Genomic DNA, 9,558 nt, shown 5'->3' with positions numbered 1-9,558 from the left:
TGTGAGGGATCAGCCTTCATATTTCAAAGCCTTTGACAACGCGAGGAGAATTGACAATTCTTTTTGACGCTGACGCCTGTTAGACCCTCGGAGATTTATCAATTAGTTCGACCAATTCGAGCTATTGAAGCTGGATCTACCTTGGCAGGTACATGAGTCGAAGCAATAACGAGATTCTTGCGAATGCAAGGATTCCTGCGCCCATTACCGATACTCCTCAATATTAGGCAGAGTAAGAATCTGGGATCGCTTCTAATCTGTGATACAGGCGATTAACATTCAACTCATGAATGTCTTGAATCCATATCGTACAGGGAGACATCTCTTTTGCTATTGCAAAAATAAGATTCAATCGGTTTTACGCTCTTGTTTCGAAATGAAAGTCCCACGTACATTATTGAAATATGATCTGTTGTATTAACAACTTCCTCAATGGCAGTCTCACCGACGGAAAGTAGGAATTGGATGCTTATATCCTAACTACATAAGATCGTCCAGTTTCTATGGGTCCTACTAGTGGAACTCCTTCAGATGGTAATAATCCTGATGAAAGCAAAATAGTACGTCACGACATGGAATATTCGGAATGCCTTTTCGTCTCATTGTCGCTGAAAGGAGAATATTTCTTTCAAGGGCAAGAAGAGCCCACTTCTCCGCAGGATCCAACTCACAGATCTCGTAATTTGATAGATCATTTTGACGAATCCGAAGTAGGTATGACAAAAGATTAGATCCTTCTTCTGGGGTGGGTTCGTGATTAATCCCACCGCTCAATGAATCGTAATTGGAATTTAATTTCGATTCATACTTGGAAATAGTTTTATTTGTCACTAGATATTGAGTCAGTAATGTTTATTATCTTAAGGGTGTCGGAGCTTTTCCTACGAAGTATCCACGAATCTAGTTCATTTTTCACAAGGTAATAGAAGATTATATTATTTGTATAATTCAGGAATCTCTTCAGGGAATGTATCAGTAGATCTTTCGTTTACATTTACCTTGTCGAGGGAGAATACATTACCTTTTCCAGATAAAACCCACGCATTGGGTCTATTAAATATCCGGTGATATTGAAACGTTTCCACAAGTGAGGGGAATTGGAACCCGAAACAGCAGATAAATAATGCTTGAGAAATGCAAGAACAAATAATATCGAGAAAACGAGGTAGGATGGGGCATACTTATTCGAAAAATCTAAAGACTGACCATCTCGAATGCGACACCTGCGTTTAGTTAGTAATTTCTTCGAAAATAGAGAGATCTATTTTAGATAATACGTACTGATGGAATCGTTTCTGAATCTTGATCTTAGGCTTAACGATAAACAAGCTCTAGCATTACCTATATCCTCAGCAACTCTTTCCGTAATTCCGGGAAAGTGTAATTCAAGTCATCACTTACTTTGAGTACTATTTCTGGATATATCTCTCTAATCAGATCATAAAAGTATCTCCACCAGTTAGGGGTGAAAAACCGAGGTATATATTCTCCGAATGGGCTCCATTTCTCGCAGATATTGTCTCTCCAAAAGATCCAAGAGATCTTATATTTGTTTAAATCCTTTGATAACTCATCGAAATTAATGAGATGAGATGGAAGAATAGGTTCTTTTTAGACACGTGTATCTGCAAGCCTCGTATTTTCGTACAGAACCTTCTCTCCAGTTAATCCTGTTGGAGATCTTGATGCTACACTGCTGCATAATGAGAATTTCTTTGACCAATAAAGCGTCTCAGATTCTTCTGATTCCAAAAATAACCAATGTGTGAATCATTTTGATAGAATTGATTCCCAATAGAATCATTCCTCGAGTTTGATCTCTTCTCAATGGATCCCTCCGAATCGACTTGATCCACTCCCGAATTTTTGAGACGGGGTCGAGATCGCCAATCAGCCGATAGCTTAGAGTTTATCAATGTTCTTTCCAAGTAATTTCCATCGCTACCACATGAAGATAGAGACGAATCTCCCGTTTCGCGAGGAGATAAGTTCAACCCCGTCAGTTGTCCTCTTAGATCCGAAATAGAGTCAAGAAATCTATCTGAATGAGTTAGTGGTGGTATCGCAGATTCATCCAGATCAGATGGAGTCGATTCGGTTGTTGCGAGTATATGATCAATAGTTTCCCTTTCCGTTCGTTGCGAGGAATTGGGTAACAACGAATCAGACACTTGGGATTGAATAGATGAAGTGATATTTTTTGTATCTAAGGATCCTATTTCAAGAGATGGGATGACTTCATCACCGGAGCCCGTATACGAATTCTCTAAGATGTCAGAGTAACTACTGCTGTATCCTCCAACCAACGAATCCCTTCTTCTGATTATTGAGATAAAATCCCTTCCGGCACAGTTCAATACGGGTAAATGCGAGTAATCTATAAAGTTTGGTGTATCTACTTCATCGGAAATGGATCCCGAAATACTCCCAATATTCCTATTCGAACCTTTCCCATAATTCAAATTATCCAGAAACAGATCCCAATCCTGCCTTCCCGTAGCGGAATAAGCACCATTCGGGAGTTTTGTTCCAATACATTCGATACAGGATGATTCAACAAGAAATGGATTAACTGCGGGTTTTAGGAAGATTGAGGAGCCTACCGATTCTTCATCCATTAACAATCCGGACTCGATGAAGAAACTATCTTTTCTACCGAAGATTCTCTTGAGAAAGGATATCTTCTCATCGAGGTTGAGTGAACTCAGAAGGAAATCAAGCAGTGGATAATCTATATTGTTCAATTTATAGACAAGATAATCAATCCCATCTGTCGAAGCTTCTTCACTAATATACTTGGGAATAATGATTCGGTAAATAGATGATATATTGGTAAATTCCTTGGGATACTTGTTGTTCCTCCCAGCCGTACTACGAATAGTGATACCAATATTATTTAGTGCTAATATCGACAGATCATAGATTGATCTACCTAAGTCGGATCTTATTTCTGCGAATACTCTCTTGGAAGGGGAAAAAGACAAGTCTCTGATTGTATCAAGCCACCTGTGCACATTTGACCGAACATCTGGATATTCATCAATTGGGGAAATAATACATTCATGCAACAAACGCTCTATGTTACCCCTCCATTCCAATAATCTCTATTCAATTGCAATTCTTGTTACACCAGTAGATCCCTCGCCCCCCTCCCGGCTACCCAATTGATAGTTGATTCTGGATAGATATTCACTAGCTAATGTACAGAAATAGTCACGCGAAAAGAGCGTGTATACTGAGTAGAGAGATATTAACCTATTTCGTTCATATACCCTAACTAGAGAGTATGTTGAAGATATGTTACCTCCCTCTCCCGATTCATCTGAAAAAGTAGGATTTTCACTTCCATCAGTTCTTTCTACAGGTACATCGAAAAGGATCTCTAAACGGTTTGAAATAATCTTATCAAGATCGAAGTATGCGCCATTTTGCATCTCTGATTCCTCGTCAAGTATTCCACCAAATGATAGATCTCCTCTCGATAGAAAGGCTTTCCTAGGTTCCTCGCTACTACTACCAATTCTTACCTTACTGGAAATCAAATTCGATTTTTTAACTCTTAAAAGAAATCCAGTCAGTCGGTTTCTTGATTCATTTATTAGTTGTGAATAGGCGTGTAGAATAGAAAATTCCCCCTCATTTCCGTGGGAATCTAACCCCAATAATTGGAAGAACCACTTACGATTCTAGGAAGAATCAATACATTTATTGGAATCATTTTCTGCTATTCCCGCTACAGAAGGGGAGAAAGGATCTCCCAACAATAAAGGAGAGTCGAGTGTAAAATGCCGACAATCTCTCTCTACTTTCCATAAATGAGATATTCTTCCGATACCGAAAGACACGGAATTCTTATATCATTCTTCTGCCAAATATGTCTTAATAGGAGTTCCATCGGCGGTGGGACCCATACCTAGTTCATGTATAGATGATTCTGTTGAAAAGCCGTGACTCACCGCCTCTGGAGAATCATCAGTGGATATTGCTCTTTCCTCCGGAGAGTAACTGCCTACAAAGCCATTTCCAGATCTTTTCATTGAATCATATTCTGGATTTCTCTCCTCACTTCAACTAGATAAACAAGTATCTTCGATAGGTATCTCCTTCCCAACCTTCTGATTTCTGGAATCAGACTCATCCCTTGAGTTGCTATGAAAAGCCTCCAATTCTCTAGATGTCTCTATTTGTGAGGAGACATACTTCGAGAAACCACAGGAAATTTCTAGTAATATACTTGGTACCTCAGTGAGTAATTGATTATCCGATAGATAATCAAGTTCGATAAATCTCTTTTCTAAGAGAGATCTCGTTAGATTCAATTCGCGCTCATCCTTATTCCATGGAGAAGGACTTTGGTGACAGGAATGCCACATATAAAAATCGGCGTAATCCCGGAATAGTGTCCAACTCCCCTCGTCAATGGAATTTAACCAATCTCTTATATCGCTATAGGATAGGGATACACCATCACGAGATGACATTGTATTCTTATGGGGTGGAAATAGAGACAAATTGGAGAGACCCTTCCGCTCGGAATAGAACGGTGATTCATCTCCCTGCCGATCTACTGAATCCCTGGATTCGAGTAACATTTTGTCCCAAAAGTCCGATATTACGGGAATGAAGGAATCGCTTCTTAATGTTGCTGTTTGTAGCCAATTAACCCTTTGCTTGTCATGGATTTTCCGGAGAAGTAACGAATCAGAATCATTTTAGTAACAGTCATCCTTACGAAGTATCACATTTATATAGAATTCAAAAAACTCATTTGAATCTTCTAGATTCTTATCCCCCAGTGATTTTTCAATCCTCTCAGTCACATCTCTGGATATATTCTTGATGGGGAGTGGATCCCTCATCAGCCGGACCCTCCATCCATCTGAAACCGAAGGATCCATCGCACTATATATGGGAACTTGCGGTTCTTCCCTCGTCGAAGTTGTGGAAATATTTCCGTTTGAATCCGAATAGTAAGAATTACGTGTCTTTCCCTTTCTATCCTTTTCAGCAGGTGAGCATCTTATTGATAGAGAAAGAGGATAGAAGGATTCAACAGAATTTGTTGCTGGTTTTTTTACTACTCCACCAGTTCTATTAATTAGTTTCGCTAGATCTATAGAACCTCCTTCGATCAAATTTCTCTCACCTGAACGATGCATAGGAATTGGTATTGTTAGTAACATCAGGATTCCCGGAGTCACGCTATTACCCCGCTTCATTGAATCGCGCAGATTCCGTAAAAAGATTGAACTCAGAATTCATAAGTCAAATAATTTGATGGAGGGTTCATAACTGGAGAATAGACCAATTAGAAATTCCCCTAGATCTTGATTTTTCAATGATTCAAATGAGTAGTGGAATCCATCGGTTTCTGCTAACTTCGGAACTTCAGAGAATAAATCTGGACTTCTTACTTTTTCTTCTCCCACTTCTCTTACCTCATGATCTCTCTTCACTTTATCTATATGTGGTAGATACTACCCACCTCTCACATTCCATTATATAGATAATATCGAAAGATTCAAGGCCCAATGGAGTGAGTACTTTCGATGTGGTGATTTGTGGGTGTATTCGTACCTACCTGAAGCTGTCTCGGGAATCTCGAATTGTTGAAGAAACCTATCTATGTCTTATCTATCTCCTCATCAACTTATTTTATTCCGAGTGATAAAGACGAGTTCTCCAACCTGATGGGCGAACGACGGGGATTGAACCCGCGCGTGATGGATCCACAATCCATTGCCTTGATCCACTTGGCTACGTCCGCCCCCTACTTTCCCTATTCAGCTTTCTTAACTGGGAGAGAACAAGATCTACTAGGGTCATTCATTCGATGCGCGTACGTATTATTCGTCTATATATTAATACAAGAAAAAATATGTTAGGTGAAAAATGTATTCTCAATCTATTCCAGTGGGTACGGGACTACAAGCGTTCCGCTAATCAGAATGAGAATATCTTTGATTCCCATTCTCTGTAATCCTAGAAGGGTGTTTCAAAGATTCCCCAGAATCCAAGATTGGAAACTGATAATTGTAAGATTATGGCGAGATATTACTATTATTTCTATTCATTCCATCGGACGAATCTCCATTAAATACCAAACCTTATGCGAGGTTTGGTATTTAGTGATGCTGCACGACCAGACAGGTATTATCCGTTTACAGAAGGAGCTTCAACAGAAGCTAAGTCTAGAGGGAAATTATGAGCGTTACGTTCATGCATAACTTCCATACCTAGGTTAGCACGGTTGATGATATCAGCCCAGGTGTTAATAACACGACCTTGGCTATCAACCACGGATTGGTTGAAGTTAAAACCATTCAAGTTGAATGCCATGGTGCTGATACCCAAGGCAGTAAACCAGATGCCTACTACGGGCCAAGCGGCTAAGAAGAAGTGCAGAGAGCGAGAATTGTTAAAGCTGGCATATTGGAAGATCAAACGGCCAAAATAACCGTGAGCAGCTACGATGTTGTAGGTCTCTTCCTCTTGACCGAACTTGTAACCTGCATTAGCAGACTCATTCTCAGTAGTTTCTCTGATCAAACTAGAAGTTACCAAAGAACCATGCATAGCACTGAATAGAGAGCCGCCGAATACGCCAGCTACACCCAACATGTGGAAGGGATGCATAAGGATGTTGTGCTCAGCCTGGAAAACGATCATGAAGTTGAAAGTACCAGAAATTCCTAGGGGCATACCGTCAGAGAAACTTCCTTGACCGATTGGGTAGATCAGGAACACAGCGGTAGCAGCTGCAACGGGAGCTGAGTACGCAACAGCAATCCAAGGACGCATGCCTAAACGGAAACTAAGTTCCCACTCACGACCCATGTAGCAAGCTACACCAAGTAGGAAGTGAAGAACGATCAGTTCGTAAGGACCACCATTGTATAGCCATTCATCAACGGAAGCTGCTTCCCAGATTGGGTAGAAGTGTAAACCGATAGCTGCAGAAGTAGGAATGATAGCACCGGAGATAATGTTGTTTCCGTATAGCAAAGAACCGGAGACAGGCTCACGAATACCATCGATATCTACAGGGGGAGCTGCGATGAAAGCAATGATGAATACAGAGGTTGCGGTTAATAAGGTGGGAATCATTAAGACACCGAACCATCCGATGTAAAGACGGTTTTCAGTGCTGGTGATCCAGTCGCAGAAGCGACCCCATAGGCTTGCGCTTTCGCGTCTTTCTAAAGTTGCGGTCGTGGTAATTTTTGGTTTTCGAAACGATTGGTGATTACCCAAGCTGATGAGCCTGTTGATCCATAGTATATCACAGAATCCCACCTGTGTCAACTAATCTAATATTGATTGAATATCCGAAGAAACGGGAAGACTTCCCTTTGTTTTCGCACGATACTTCTTCAAACCTTGACTCTCTTTTCAGACGCATTTCCCTTTTATTATCATAAACCACGGGAAAGTCAACGTTAGTTCGGCTCCTCGAGTACATCATGGGAGATGCCAGCTTTGCCTTAGATGTACTACGACTCAATCATCGATTCGAGGTGAGGGACATACAGGATAAATATCTGCTGGCGTTGCCTGACATCCCCCCCCCCCCCCGAGGTGAGTAGTCCGCCCCAGGCGGAGATAGTTGAGAATGGTGGGAGTCGCGGGGATGCGGGCAGTGCCAATCATGTCGATCATGTCGATTGTGTCGATTGTGTCGATCATTCTAGTCATGTCGATCATGTCGATCATGTTGATTGCGTCGATTGCGTCGATCACTTTGGTCATGTCGATCATGTTGATCATGTCGATGATGTTATGGACTTTACGATTCGACACTAGTCTTTCTCTTTTTCATGAGGTACTATACCAGTGACAAAATTTCCCCTATGACTTGGATATTCTTTCTCCCATTATTTAATTTCTGCTTATCCATATGCTTCTGGCGTATCTTGATTCCTAATACCCTGCGCTCCGGAGTAGAAGGTTTCAATCCACCAATAAGAGGTTGTGGATTGAAACGAACCCGGAACTAACGGAAATGGGCAAAAGCCTTATTAGCTTCTGCCACCTTGTGAGTCTCCTCCTTCTTCCGTACAGCACTACCAGAATTTCTGGCAGCATCCATTAATTCATCACTTGATCTTAAAGCCATACTTCGACCTGAACGTTTTCGACACGCGATCAATAACCATCGGATAGCCAAAGCTCTTCCTTCTGCAGGTACTACTTCAACGGGGACTCGATAAGTCGATCCACCTACACGTTTGGATTCTGTTACTATATCGGGAGTTACCCTACGTATTGCTTGTCGCGGGACAGACAGTGGATTCTTATTCGTCTTTTCCTTAATCCGCTTCATAGCCTGATAGAGAATCTGATAAGCCAATGATTTCTTGCCATCTTTAAGAATACGATCAACCAACATGTTTACTAATCGATTACGATAAATCGGATCCGATTCTATATTTTTCTTTTTGTTCGCTACATTGCTCCGGTGTAACATGAGTTTACAGATATGTCGGATTCCGATTCTATCTCGACTGTATCTTAGAATCTTATTTGGGCTTTTTCACTCCATATTGTAGGGTGGATCCGCCGGTTAGTCGAGGATCTCCCCCCAAACTGCACGTGCGACTTTCATCGAATGCAGCTTTCCATATGATTGAATAGAAAGTCTTGAAGTAAGTTCGGGTTACTTCAATGAATCATATTTACTCATTAGGCATTGAGTATCCGTTTCCTCTTCATCATCCCACGAATAGGAGAAGGGAAATCCCGTATTTCATTTATCTCACCAAGAATGTCCGTGGGTTTATTGATCCAATTACCAAATGTTCACAAAACCTCCACTGAATCTCCATAATCGTAGTCCGAACTCGTTCTGAGAGAGAGAAGACATTCGAAGATTTTCCAAATAAATGGGAGTCCGGGTAAGACTCAACTTACTGGAATGCAATACCCTGGACACCGAGTTGTTTCACACGAATAAGATAATAATCAATCTCCGTAATAGCAGGCTTCGGTCCCCTGGCAACATTCCCACTATCGGGTCGGCTATGCATTTGACATATCAGAACAACCGATACGGAATCATTGCGATGATACAAGTTACGACAATGTTCTGCAACGCACTGGAACGCCCCTTCTTACGATCCTTTACTCCTACAGCATCTAAAGTTCCTCTAACGATATGATATCTTACACCAGGTAGGTCCTTCACCCTCCCGCCTCTCACAAGGACCACGGAATGTTCTTGCAAATTATGGCCAATACCTGGTATGTAAGCCGTTATCTCGAACTTGGAGGTTAATCGAACTCTGGCGACTTTCCGTAGGGCAGAGTTAGGTTTTTTTGGTGTAGTTGTGGAATAGTTGACAGATGAGTCAGTTTCAGTGTCACTCTACAGAACCGTACGTGAGATTCTCACCTCATACGGCTCCTCGTCATTCAATTAATACTAAGAATAGAAGTACGAAATACCTTTCGGTTGTTACCCGATACAAGAGGATTCACAAAATAATTTTGATATTCCATTCTTTCATTTTCAACTCCCTCCTGTGTGTTTGCCTCTACCTCCTCCCTATCCCCCAAATC

This window comes from Dipteris shenzhenensis, unplaced genomic scaffold (assembly GCF_047967505.1).
Source record: "Dipteris shenzhenensis isolate YYH24624 ecotype China unplaced genomic scaffold, Dip_SZ_1.0 scaf0476, whole genome shotgun sequence".
Classification (NCBI taxonomy): Eukaryota; Viridiplantae; Streptophyta; class Polypodiopsida; order Gleicheniales; family Dipteridaceae; genus Dipteris; species Dipteris shenzhenensis.
This window is presented reverse-complemented; position numbering follows the sequence as displayed.